We start from the raw sequence: 13,701 nt of genomic DNA on the forward strand, positions 1-13,701 counted from the left end.
GCAGATCCCACGTACAATGGGAATCGATAAGCGAAGCACGAATGAAGAATGTTGATATGTCACTTTAAAATCAGCACAACGTCACGAGGTTGAGGTAAATGATGCCGTATATCACTTCCGTGTCACGATTATCATGTTTGGATGTGTCGTTTACCTTCCACGAATGTTGAAGATTGGGCGAGTTGGTTCATCGTACTTGAACTGGTATAGCGCATTACGGGGAAGAAGAAACGGCCGAGAGGGTCTGCTCGGCCGTTTCTTCTTCCCCGTAATGCGCTATACCAGTTCAAGTCGTTTATCTTCGTCATCTATTCACGTCACCTGGTACCCAATTTAGTATATGTGGAGCTAGCGAAACGGCCGCGAGCACGCTATGAGCGTGGTGTGTTGTCATGTTCTTATACGGCACGCATGTCAGGTTTATCGTGTTCGCACCAGTAAAATATTTTTTCATTCATTGACGTCATGTAACACCAAATTCGGTACATTTGGAGCTAGCAAAACTACCGCGAGCGCAACATGAAGGGCCCAATATACTCAGATGTAGCGTTGACGCGCGCGCACGCTGGGCACAGCCCCCCTACGTTAGCAAAACGTGAGCATTCTATAGTCTGACGCCAGGTGCGACCAGCGTCCGTCGGCACGGCCCGATGGCAACCGGCGCGAAATGCGATATGCTGCATTTGGCGCCGATGCGTTACCCAGACAACACTGCGTCTCAATTTATTCCTGATGGAGGGACGCTGGGTGCGCTGAAACGTGCCTGCGTCCAAGAAACGCAGCGAGGCGCGCGCCTGCGAGTATATGCAACACCACCTAGACTACTGACCTAGGTGGTGTTGGTATAGGACAGGACGGGCGTCTGGCGTGGTAACGCTGGCGTGACACGACGAAATGAACGCCGTCGAGCACGCGCACCGCGACACGTCGAATTGTATTCGCGCCTTCACTGTGGCATGTAGTCATGTTCTCAGATGACACGCATCTGATGATAATTGTGTTTACACCAGTCACATACATTCGTCATCTATTGGCGTCACGTAATACCAAATTTGGAATATGTGAAGCTAGCGAAACGACCAGAGCGCATCATCAGTGTGACATGTAGTCATGTTGTTACATGACAGGCATGTCGTTATTATCATGTTTGAATGTATCATTTACTTATGTCGCCCGTACTCGTCACGTAATACCGAGTTTGGTACAAGTGAAGCTAGCGAAACGACCACAGCGTATCATCATTGTGGCATGTAGTCATGTGGTTACATGACACGCATGTCGTTATTATCATGTTTGAATGTATCGTTTACTTCTGTCGTCCATTCTCGTCACGTAGTACCGAGTTTGGTACAAGTGAAGCTAGCGAAACGGCGGTGAGTGCATTATGAGCGTAGAATGTAGCCATGTTGTTACATGACACGCATCTCATGTTGATCATGTTTGCACCAGTAACATACCTTCATCACCAATCATGTCCTGTAATACCAAATTTGGTTTATGTGATGCTAGCGAAACGGCCGCAAGCGCACCATGAGCGTGGCATGTAGTCATGTTGTTACATGACACGCATGTCATGAGTTTCATGTTAGGGTCTGTCGCTTGTGTTCGCCATGTAATCACGCCATACAATACCAGTTTTGCAACATGCTATGGGAACGAAACCACCGCAAGAGCTGCAGGACCATGACATATGTAAATCATGACATCCATGACCTACATATCAAATGTTCATATTATGATTTATCAAATGTTTTCTTCATACTGTCCTGTTATGCCATACCAAGTTTGTTATCGATACCATTATCAAAACGGCGATAGATTGATTGATGGATAGATACGCTCAAAGTCACCGAAGTTCGCTAAGAAATGCTTAATATTTAAAAGTGAAGGCTTGCGCAGGACAGTGCTGGATGGAAATGACGGCTGTCTGTATCAATCAGTGTTAATTCATTGACAAAAATCGAATGAAGTTGTTTCTCGAGATTATGTTTGTTCCTTGGTTGTTGTGTATATACGTCAGTTTATGCGTATTATCACGCGAACGTGTTTTCTGTGTTGCAAAGAGACTGCCAGACGGAAATTGGGTTTGCTATATCGGTCACTTAGATAAAAATTTCGGCTATGTAAATGATAATATATATAAATTAGTATTTGGTGGTGATTTTATTATGGACATACTAGAATCTTCCCATCATCGAGTAGCACTCCTCAGTACTGTTGAATCAAATGGCTATACGCCATTAGGAAACACTGCGATGCGCGACACACCTTGCACAGAATCCTCGCTTGACGTGTTTATCACGAACATAGACACGGAATGCTTAAGGTCAGATGCCTTTTGCTCCTGTATCAGCGACCACTTTATTGTTTACATGCTCGCAAGAATACCAGTGAAAGATGAGCTCCAGGATGCAGGAATAAAAATAACGACTGTGAAAATCACTACTGAAACATTGCATGCTTTCATTTCAAAGATACCGAATGAAGACTGGAAAACAGTCAGACGTAGTGAAACTGCAGATGCAGCTTACAAGGCATTTCTTTTTCCCGTGCATTATTCTTGCGTTGTGGCACCATTGCAGTAGTATGGAGGCATGCATTAATTTTCATCCTTAAAGGTGTTTACCATGACCGTATAATCCCATTAACCAAGAACATAAAACTAGATAAGAGTTGCAAGCCATATGTAAACCGTGATTGTGTGAAAAGAATTAAAAAAAAGAAAATCATTCAAAAAGTTTCTTAAGGCCAGATTGGCTATACTGACTTTGAATATATTAAGCAATACAGAAGTTATGTAACCTCTTTTCTCAGGAGTGAAAAGAACAGATAGCATAATCAGTTTTCTACGAAATACTGCGATAGAACAGGAGATGTGGGAAAAGAATTCTTTAATCGGCTGTCGATGATCTCGTTGTAAGCTGCAAACGCATATGCGGAGAACTTCCTGAAGCGTTCAACAAGTTCTTCAGAGATGCCATTAGTACCGTACACAGCGCGTTTCTCCTGCAATGTGAGGTATTAAGGAAAATAAGCATGGCACTTTATTAGACCCAACGAATGAACATGAGGTGCGGAATACCTATGCGTCTTTCAGAAATGGCAGAACTAGGGATCTTGACGATACACAGATAGAACCGGTAAAGTTTGTGGTTATATCCTTGCTCCTTTCTTTCTCTCATAAATTATGGCTTGCCTATAGACACGGGTTATTCACCGAACACAGGACAGGACAAACAACTTTATTTGGTCCTGAGAGGCAAGGCAGCGGGCCAACTATGTAGGTCCCCACCCAGCCGTTGGCTAGTCCCAAGTCGGAACAGAGAGGCCATGCCTCTCCGCTCGTTCACGGGCCCTCTGGACAGCCTGAAGCTGGACGTCTTGTCTGGGGTCTGTGATTGCCGTCGTCCAGTCTTCTTCTGTTTTAAAATCCTGTAACGCAGGGCACTGCCAGAGCATGTGACTCAAAGAGCAAAATTCACCACAATCTGGGCAAAGTGGATCAATATCCGGATGAAGCATGCTCAGAAAGCCCCTAGAGGGGTAAGACCCCGTCTGGAGCATGCGGAGCGTGCTTGCTTGTGATCTGTGGAGCTTGTGATGGGGAAAGGGAAAAGTCTGTCGCTCTCCTCTGTAATGAGATGTTATCTCGTGAAAAGTAACGAGAGGATCACTGTGGACGAGCTCTCCCGAACCCACCCGAGAGACCACCCCGTCGCGGCTTGTGAAACCTCGCGCACAGTCGTGGGCTATCTCGTTTGGGTTCAGGTGACCCGGCAGTACGTCTGGTCCCATGTGAGCGGGAAACCAGACTATGTGATGAATAACGTCTGAGGGGGGTTATTCACCGAAAGTGATGCAGCGTTTTAACCTGATTGTCCTGCCTGAAAACGGTAACGGGAGTTATTTGTCGAAATACAGGCCAATTTCTATACTGCCAATATTTTCGAAGGGCCTCAAGAAGATAATTCATCAACGAGTCACACTATTTAATCATGCCGAAATAATCAATCATGGTATGACTTTCTTCACAACAAATCAATGAAATCAGCGCTGCTGATCTATTGAGAAATCATTCTTAAGCCTTTGGAGTCAAGACAGCTATGTGTAGACATCTTCATAGATTTTTCACAAGCGTTTCATCAGATTTTCCAAGCCACCTTATTGGAAAAACTGCAACTACGTGGTACTCGAAGAACACATCTTTTTTTAATGAAAATTCTATTTGTATATCAATTTTGAATGCGTCAGCTTAGGAATTGCAGTGTCGTCATTGCAGCAGATACAGTTACCAGCGTGCCGCAAGGAAGCATATTGGGCCCTTTATTGTTTTTTCACAGCACTGGGGACTTCAGCGAGTTTCTACTAAAAAAAAAACATTCTATGTTTAACGCATGGAATAAATGACACCCTAGAATACATACAAAAGTTGAGAAATAAAAACTCATTGTTGATGAATCATGAGGAAACAAAGGCCATTTATTTTTCATGCGCGTCCACTTTCAGTCACCGTTGATAATCGCGTACTTCTAGGCATGGAACCCATAAACTATGTAAATTCTACAAAGAACTTAGGCGTGGTATATGTCCTGGTATGAGTATTTTAACTAAATTAAATCTCACATGGCTTAAAGTGCGGGCATTACTGCAACATTTCGACACATTCCGCCAGTATCCAGTAAAATTTTTTCTAAAATATACTCGTTTTATCCAACATAAAATATTGTTTTCTGGTGTGAGCAAATTCAATAGAAAGAAACAAATTAAAATGTTTTTGTTGAAAAAGGGGCTCTTCCGTTCATTTTGCTATTGCTGATGAACGTTCACACAGTGATTGTTTCAGCGCTTTAACGTTGTACTCGCACATATATTTTATGGCTATACCAAAGTCTGTTAACCAAAATTAACATGACCTGATTAATCTCGCTAATCCTAGAGCAAATGCTTCTTTCCAGTCCCTTCAAGCACGAGATTTCTGAAACATCTCCTTTTGAAGATCGGAACCCGAACAACAAGCGTTACAGTATTGTTAGTCTCAATTTCTTGACAAACTGCTAAGTAGTAAAATTGAATGAGGAAAACGCAGTGTTATAGATATTGAGAACACTTCACGTAATTAAGCAGTTATGCTTTGTGCGAGCATAATTGCTGTAGTAAATAAACAATTTTCCATGAGTATTAATATTCTTGATTGTTTCTTGTTTTTCTGCTGCTCTAAATATATCAATAGAGAAAAATTATGTACATAAACGATCAACTATCAATACTCATATATATTTACAAGCTATGTGCCTTTTCGATTGTAAGTACTGTGTAATATATGTTTTGATTGTCACAACCTCCCTTTTTTTCGATAAATGGATTTTAGAGTTTTTAAATATTTCTTTTTCTTTTTGTGATAACATTCGCACGGCAGTATTTGCACAATATTTAGTTTTTTTTATGTATGTAACGTGCTTGTTTGATTTTCTAACAGTGTTTTCGTGGACTTGCGTGTCCCTTATTGTTATCCTTCCATAAGAAGGCTTGCGCTTTTCACAAGCGAACTATTTCTATTTGCGCCCAAGCGTGCGCACATCTTCACGATGTAAAAAAACAAAACAAACTTTAATTTGATTTTATTTGACCGGTAAATGCATTCGTCTTACACAGGACATGTACGAAAAGATGATGTTGATGATGCTTGGGACCTCGGAGAGAAAATAAAACAGCTGCATTTGTGGCAACAGCCAGGGTAAACAAAGAAAAGCAGTCTACAGTTGCAATAACAGTGTAAGTGCATCCTGTGTGAGGAGCATAAAAAGAGTATGCCACGATATTTAGCGGTGAAAAAGGCACTGTAGTCACCAAAACAGGCAACCACAACATAGCTGGCGAAAAAAAAAAAAAACAGGACAGTGTAGTTGCCACTGTTCGCATGTCTCGTGAGTAATTACAATATTAAGTAGTGAGTTTGCGCCACTAGTTTTTTCGTATCTCGCCTTTTGACTGCTTGGTCGTTTTCAGATTGTGTTAGTTATTTATTAGGTCAATTTCTTGTTGTTTCGTTTTTCTCGTCCACTTGAAAAATTCATAAACCGTTATTTCGTCGATGTACCTATTGCTCTATATTTTGAAAGTTCAAATGTATTCTTCTTGCTCTCCACAGTAAACATGTGGATTGTCTTCTTCAGGAAATGGACCTTGGTTGTTATCAATATTTCACCTGTGCTAATTTATAGACAAAAAAAATGGCAGCATATCCACGGAGTGAATGATGGAAAGTGGGGCGAAAAATTCGTCCGTCCATTCGTTCTTGCTTCCGTCCGTCCATGCGTCCGTCAGTGTGACCGTCCATGCGTCCATCAGCCCGTCCGTGCGTGCGTCTGTTCGTGCGTCCGTCCCTGCGTTCGTCCATGCAGCCGCCCCTACGTCCGTTCATGCGTCCATCCATGCATCTGTCTATGTGTCCGTTCGTCCATCTATTCAACACTACAAGTACCACCATCTCGCATCTTTTCATCATATATTCCCCATATAGAAGCACCGCCATCCAGCGGACATTCCAAGGACTAAACGAGAGGTGGCACAGGCACACTTTCTTACGGCTTGCGCTTCGGGTCCACTTCCCACCTTTAACCACCTCGAGTTCATGGTATATACTAGTTCACTGTATTCATGGCACTGCGACCGAACGCTCGCTAAACCTTTCGAAAACCAAGGAGGTTACGCCCAGCGAGTATGGCGTAGCAAACTTTTTCAGTCAGATAGTGCTCAATGTACATACCAATGGCTGCTAATGGGTAATGAGAGGCGGAGAATTCGGATTTTACTTTCTTACGGCTTGCGCTTCGTATCTACTTCCCATTTTTAACCACCTCGAGTTCATTCATGGTATATACAAGTTCATTGTATTCATGGCACTGCGAATCAACGCTCGCTAAACCTTTCAAAAGCTAAGGAGGTTACACCCAGCTAGTATAGCGTAGCAACCCTTTCTTGTCAGATAGTGCTCAATGCACATGCCAATGGCTGCTAATAGTGATCGCAGCCTGCGCGTTAGCTACTAGCCGAATGCTCCTGTCTCTGATTCCCCATTAGCAGCCATTGACATGTACACTGAGCACTATTTTTTATTGTTCAACAACGCACAGAAGAAGTATCTCTCTGGCACCACCTTGGAGGTCAAAATGTTATACCTGTTACATACTACGAGGGACGAACGGGTGCCGTTTTAAGGAGTTTCGCCCCTAAAACGGAATGGTGTTTGCTCAAGTTTCCGTTTGTTTCTTGGTTGTTCTGTATGTCTGTCTACTTGTGAGGCTATATAGAAAGTTGACAGGTGTAAGAGACACATTTTTACAACGCTGATATGGTTTCGACAACAGCGTGGTTACGCAACATGTTTAAATAAGATTTATTTCTTGCTAAGCTAATCTCACGTTAGATAAAAACAGAGTCAAATGCCCAATCAGCAATGTGAAAAACCCTGGTTCATAAAGCCCAGAATCTCGCAGATGTTTGTACACTGTCGCACATGTAACACTAATATATTGCTTCAAATATTCTAGGAACAACTTTAGGTCAACCATTTCACGTGTTACAACTCTCCTATATACACCACCGCGGTTTCGAACTTAAAGTATCACTCGCGCGCTTACAGTTTAACTGTCAGACGATGTTTATGGCGTACGAATGACTTCAATTGTTTAACGTCATATTTACTACTGTATTTATGAGCGACACTTCGTCCTGTGTGTCAGAGGCTCGTTCATCTACGTAGGTCCTAGTGCCTCTAAAAGGTGTGGTCGACAGAGAAGTTGGCAGTAAAAAAAAATTTGGTTTGATCTGTATATTAGCTGCCTTTGTTCGCCCAGTTCGAATTAAACTTCGTCGCCCTGCTCACGAATACAGTGTCTACAAGACACGCGTGCTGTAGGCAGCGCTGCAGCGTGAGTGAAAAGAAAGGGCAGGAAAGCTCCTGAAATGAGGACACTGGCGACGACGTCGAAGATCACTCGTTCGCGGCTTCTATAAATCGCAGAGGGCGCTAAGGTCGAGTGCGCTAGCCTAGAAATACGGCGCCTTGCTCGGGAGATGATGGGAGACTGGCACGCCTGATTCTCGACGCTGGCGTACAGCTACGCACAGTGGTAGGGTTGCAAAGCCCCAGTAATTTTCATTGTCTTAGCTTTCGCGTAAGTCACTATGCCACTGACGGAGGGGAGCTGTCTCGCGTCTTCTGTGCTGCGGACAGCAATTATGAGCTCTGGAAATGGTACAGCTTGGTAGTTAATTATTTCTATGGTTCCACCACACCACCACTGGTGGGTTTCACTTTTTGTTTATTTTTTATTTGCACTCGTTCATTAGAATATGCATCATGCTTCGTTTGATGTGCTAAATGGCCTACGGGTACCTATAAATTCAAATAGTTGGTGGTGCAACCACTTGGCGCAGTGATAACGTAAGGGACGGCGATACCGTAGGGAGAATGACAACGAGTACAACGAGGATTTTATAACAATAATGTTCTGAGTGAAGTTTATTACTGCCAAAACCTGTATTTCCGGAGAGCATACCTGCTGCATCGTACAAATTCTTGAAAGCCGCGCTAAAACGCTTACAGAGAACAAGTCATGCCAAAGTGGCTTTTTTGTTCTTTCTATACTGCTCATTACTTTCGTGCTACGTAAGGACACATCCAAATACAAATGAAATTATGTCCCATATGCTCTGGCAAAAGTAATTTTTTAGGAAGTCGTACAAGTGTAAATTTTTCTTCGCTATAGATAGGTGCAGCTGCATTCTCATCTTCGGTAGTGTCTGTTTCTTCCTCAGTTATATCCATTTTAAGATCATGACAATATAACATATTTTGGCACAAAGTGAGTTGGCAATTCACTCTAGTCTGTTTTTTTAACTTACTTTTTGGCGTAAATTGACAACACTGATGTATTCATGATACGGCGTTCACCCGTTTCTTATCAGCGACGCTTCCCTTTTGTTTCTGTGAATGCCGCAGAGGCTGCCCAGATCAGTTGTATTGCTCAGTCATTGTACTACACCTTCTTCCTTAATAAGTGACTCAGGCTCCTCTACTTTCTCATTTATACAAATCACCTACCAACTAACTTTTCTTCTTCAACAAACAATTTTTTCGCTGATGACTGTGCTATTTACCGCCAAATCAACGACAATAATGACGTCTCTTACCTCAATTAGGCATTTACAAGGTTTTGGATTGGTCTAACGCTTGGAGTATGAAACTTAACACTAATAAGTGCAAACACATGCGCATTTAACGGAATTCAAACCAACCTCCTACTTTCCACATAAACAATGTTGCTCCAGAAACTAAGTTTTGCTATAAGCACCCCGGTGTGCACATTTCATCAAACCTGTCCTGAAAAACTGATATTGATCATATTATAAATAACGTCAACCGCATGCTTGGGTATCTTCGCAGGAACTTTTCTCATTCACAGAATTCAACAAAAATACTTTATAAAACGCTGGTTCACTCGAATGTAGAGTATTCTGCGTCGGTCTGGAGCCCTGACATTGATTCACTCTTTCCTGATTTGGAAGCTGTGTAAAACCATTTCTTCCGTTTCATACTCTCCATCACCAAACAAGTTGCCTAACCACCATGAAATGAAGTTAACCCTTCCTTCTCTCTCTCATCGCAGGTCGGTAGCTTCGTTATGTATTTTTTATAAATTTTTTATAATAACTACCTGAAAAATGAGTTACTCACAAGGCTCTCATACTTATCAGCTCACATTGATCACCGCAACATAGTTGGAATTCCATCGTGTAACACTTAAATGTTTTCACGACTCATTCATACCCAGAGCTTGTGTCAGTTGGAGTCGCTTTCCCCACAACATCGCTGACATAACCGATACTAGTATGTTCCATAATACAATTGCTGTGTTGGGAATGTATTCAATAATCCTTGTATGATGTTTTCTTATCATCAAAACAATTCTCTTGTACTCCTGCTGCTACTTATCATTATTTGTCTTGATATAAGTTTATGTAGTTTGTAGTTTAGGCGGAAAAATAAAGGGGAAAAAAGCTTTGTAGGTTTCTTCCCCTTCATTCCTTGATGATTCTTGTATTCTTATACACCCCCACTTCCCTTTGTAATGCCTTATGGCTCTGAGGGTACACTAAATAAATAAATAAATAAATAAATATTACATAAATAAATAAATAAATAAATAAATAAATAAATAAATAAATAAATAAATAAATAAAAGCCCTGGTCGAATGGCATTCTGTGCTCGTGACTTCTCCAGGTGGTCGTAGAGGTGTGCTCGCCTACATGCGAACATGCCTACAAAACAGACTTGGTCCCACTAGTTGTTTTTTTTTCAAGAACGAGTGCTGAAGAAGCAGAGTGCTGAAGAAGCGCCCTACGACTTTTACGTAGAGGCCTACCATCACACGATACAATAGTCGAGTCGTGCGACAGACATGCTCGAAAGTAAAAGCCTTACATTAGAACAAACAGTCTCATTATTTACGTTCAGCGGTAAGGATGAAGTTGCCGTTAGGTAAGACATAAGTGATGCGGTTTGCATTGGTAAGAATGATGGACTGAGTGCGATGTTTGAGATGCAGAAACGGCGTACAGAATCGCTAAATAAGGAGGGACCATTAATGGGTAGACGAGCCAGGGTTAGTGTGTTGATAGCACGCAAAAACCATCACACATTAAACATTCGAATATAATCTGATAATCAATAAATAATTCAATGAGCTAAGAATGATTAGGTTTTCGCGAAACAACGTTTTTAAAACAGCTCGCGGAGCGTAAATGAACTTGTGGTTTACACAAGTAAAAGAAAGCGAGAAAATCGAAGGCTAGGGAACACACTGGAGGGGTGAGTGAGGTAAAAGGCCACAGAATGGCATCTATGCTACCTCCTCGAGCCCGTTATGGAGCATGACTCAGCGTCCGCAGAGGTCAGGAGACAGAGAGGACTGATGGACAAGAAAGGACTCTTACATGGATATTTTAATGAATGTGAGAAGCTAGAGTGTCGAACAAGTGACGGAGGAGATTCAGGATTCAGTCAGGCTATGCATCCAGCCGCTAATCCAGTGGAGAGAAGCAAGTGCCGCTAAACCGGTACGGGAGAGATGAGACGCAGGACTGAGAGCGAGTTGCTTCTTCTGACGTTTACGCCAGGAGGCGCGTTGCCCGGTAACCGGACGCCCCGCTACAACTTTCGTCCGCTGCGTCGAGGGGAAGCCCCTGCCGAAGGAGGAGGTTGGTCAGACAGGTGCCACTGCTCTGCTGGACCTGGTAGAGCGAGGAGCGGGCCCCGCGAGTGCCGTTGGTATGGGCCGTGTGGGTGAGTGTGCTCGTGAGGAGCTGCCGGTGACCGAGTTCTTCCAACTTGCGCGCGTCGCTCGCGCCTCCGTCGTTTCTACTGCGGCGTTTCCTGACCGCCGGTGACAAGAGCGGTGGCGGCAGCATCACCCCGGGGAGCAAAGATCAGCCTCTCGTAATCGTGACAGTCCGCCCACAAGAGACCATCTTGATGCTCTCGTTTCAACGCTATGAAAGTGACAACCATTCGTGCCTTCGTACTAGTTGTTTCTGTTAATGCCATACCTTCGTGACACTGCAATGCACGTGAATGGTCGCGCTTTATCTCTGCCTGGGATGACACAAGTTTGAAATCACGAGAGGACGTCTTCTACGGTGCTTTACCGCAGTGTGCGCGTGCGTTCTACCGTGCGTGTGCGTGTGTGTACTCTTGCATACAAGCCAGCGGATATCGTCATTGGATAACGACGCTCTCCTTCTGCCCCACGTGAGGCCTTGGAAGGAATAGCTGTGGGTACGTAAGGTGCCTTTTGAGCAATCTTCGATACGCTTTCGAGCACGTAGTAACTGTTTCATCGCGAAAGTTCACGTGCACATCGATTGTGCTGCTGAAACGGCTGCAATAAGCAGTAGTACAAAAAACGCTGTATCTAAATAGAGAGATAACGAGAAAGCCAGAAGCAGAAGTCTATTAAAAGGAAAAAAGTAAGAAAAAAGATTTCTTGTGGCACCTACCTGCAGGCTGGGCAGCATGATCGAAGTTTTTGAGGACGAGGGCACGGAAAGACTTTTGATATTGAAAAGGAAAAAGAAAAGAACACACAGATTACACTTCAGCCAAGATCCAAGAAGCAGGATAGCAGTTTTAAACAGAGTTAACTGAAACAGCAACTACTCAAATAAGTTTGGCGGTGAGCCACACGGTTACTGGAAAAACACGGCTAACTGGAGCACCTAATGTTCTATCTCACGACACGCATTGGCACCCTGATAGGATGACGATCATGCCCGTAGCCAGGAATATTTTTGGAGGGGGGAGGCATCTTTTAGAGGCATTGATAAACACATATGCTTATATATTTTTTTCCTTATAAAACTTACCCTCCACACGAGTGTGTTTTTTTTTTTGCAGAGGGGGGGGGGCGTCAGGAGATAGTTTTTCTGCCCCTCGCTATGGGCCTCATTGCGATAGCCGCAACTAAGTGACGGCATGGACAACTGGATAGAATTTTTGTAGGAAGAAGCGGCATCACCACACAAAAGTAGAATGCACCCAAGCCTGCGCCAGTGAAAGCTAGCTCTAGACTGGCGTTGGTACGGTCGGTGACACTGCCATCGCAAGGTACAGCACCTTGCACATGAGTGGGACCGTTTCTATATTAACTGAACCAACCGGCTGCCACGCTTCAGAAATTCTGAAGGGGACTTTTCCTGTTTTAGAACAGTGTGAACATCAAAATTATCGACAAAAATTTCGAAAGCTGCCACTTATTGGTAGAAGACCTCCATTTGACGAACTGAATTACCACCTCGTGATAGCAGCGTCATGCTTATTAGCAAAGCGATGACATTAGCAAACTGCTGTGCCGTCTACATATGACAAGCGTGAGTTCACTTCGACTCACTGGTTTTTCCGAACCACTCAGATGCCTTCGTCGGCAGCGAGACCATGCTGTCGTGGCTATCGGTGTTGGCGGTGATGGTGGGAGGGTGGTATTCTGACCAGGAACGTTGTCGTCCGTCCTGTCCGTGGGAGAGCACATGTGGAAAGCCATTTTGTTTTGGATTCCCCGGTATTGGAATCTGAATTGGACTCTGAAAAAAGACAGCTGTTTCTTGCAGTTCTTTTTAGACGTTTTCGCTAATGCCTCTCGCGACATGTCTGGAAAACGAGCCACGCTTTGTTTTTACACTTCAAGCTGAAATAAATTATCTCTAACGTGCCTGTTCTGTATGAAAGGTATCACAGCATTCCTTAAAAAGTTAATGCTGCAATCAGTTTCGCGTCGGGTTACCATCCAATTTTGGTGTCTACGCTAGTTTCGCTTCTATCTCACCATAGTTTCAAAGAGCTCTGTACAGCAAGCATGACGGTCGTTGAGCGTTGGCATTCCATGTGTCACTTTTTGACAACTGGACTATGTGAAACAGTCCATGATTAGCACCGATGTCGTACCTCGGCGATTGCTATTTATTCATCATAGCCGCAAGACACACACGTCGTAGAAATGATTTTGGCTTGGGCTTGTAGGTGTTTTCTTTACAGTTATGCATATATAAAGAAACGTTATAAGAATATACTTTGCCTGGTCTTTACATTTCGGGATATCTTTGTTCACCCTTCCGCCCAAGCCGCCACTCTAGAGTTAGTTTTA

General features: G+C 43.3%; 1 protein-coding gene across 1 annotated transcript in view; it reads left to right on the forward strand.

The window, feature by feature from the left end:
• The first annotated feature begins 11,260 nt into the window (after positions 1-11,260).
• LOC119177905 (protocadherin-15-like) overlaps positions 11,261-13,701 on the forward strand; it is a 227,606-nt gene continuing 225,165 nt past the window's right edge. Inside the window, exon 1 of the mRNA XM_075887197.1 lies at positions 11,261-11,840. The gene's annotated coding sequence lies outside the window, so the exon portion shown is untranslated. The remainder of the gene's footprint in view (positions 11,841-13,701) is intronic.

Source organism: Rhipicephalus microplus, chromosome 1, assembly GCF_043290135.1.
Source record: "Rhipicephalus microplus isolate Deutch F79 chromosome 1, USDA_Rmic, whole genome shotgun sequence".
NCBI classification, from domain to species: Eukaryota; Metazoa; Arthropoda; class Arachnida; order Ixodida; family Ixodidae; genus Rhipicephalus; species Rhipicephalus microplus.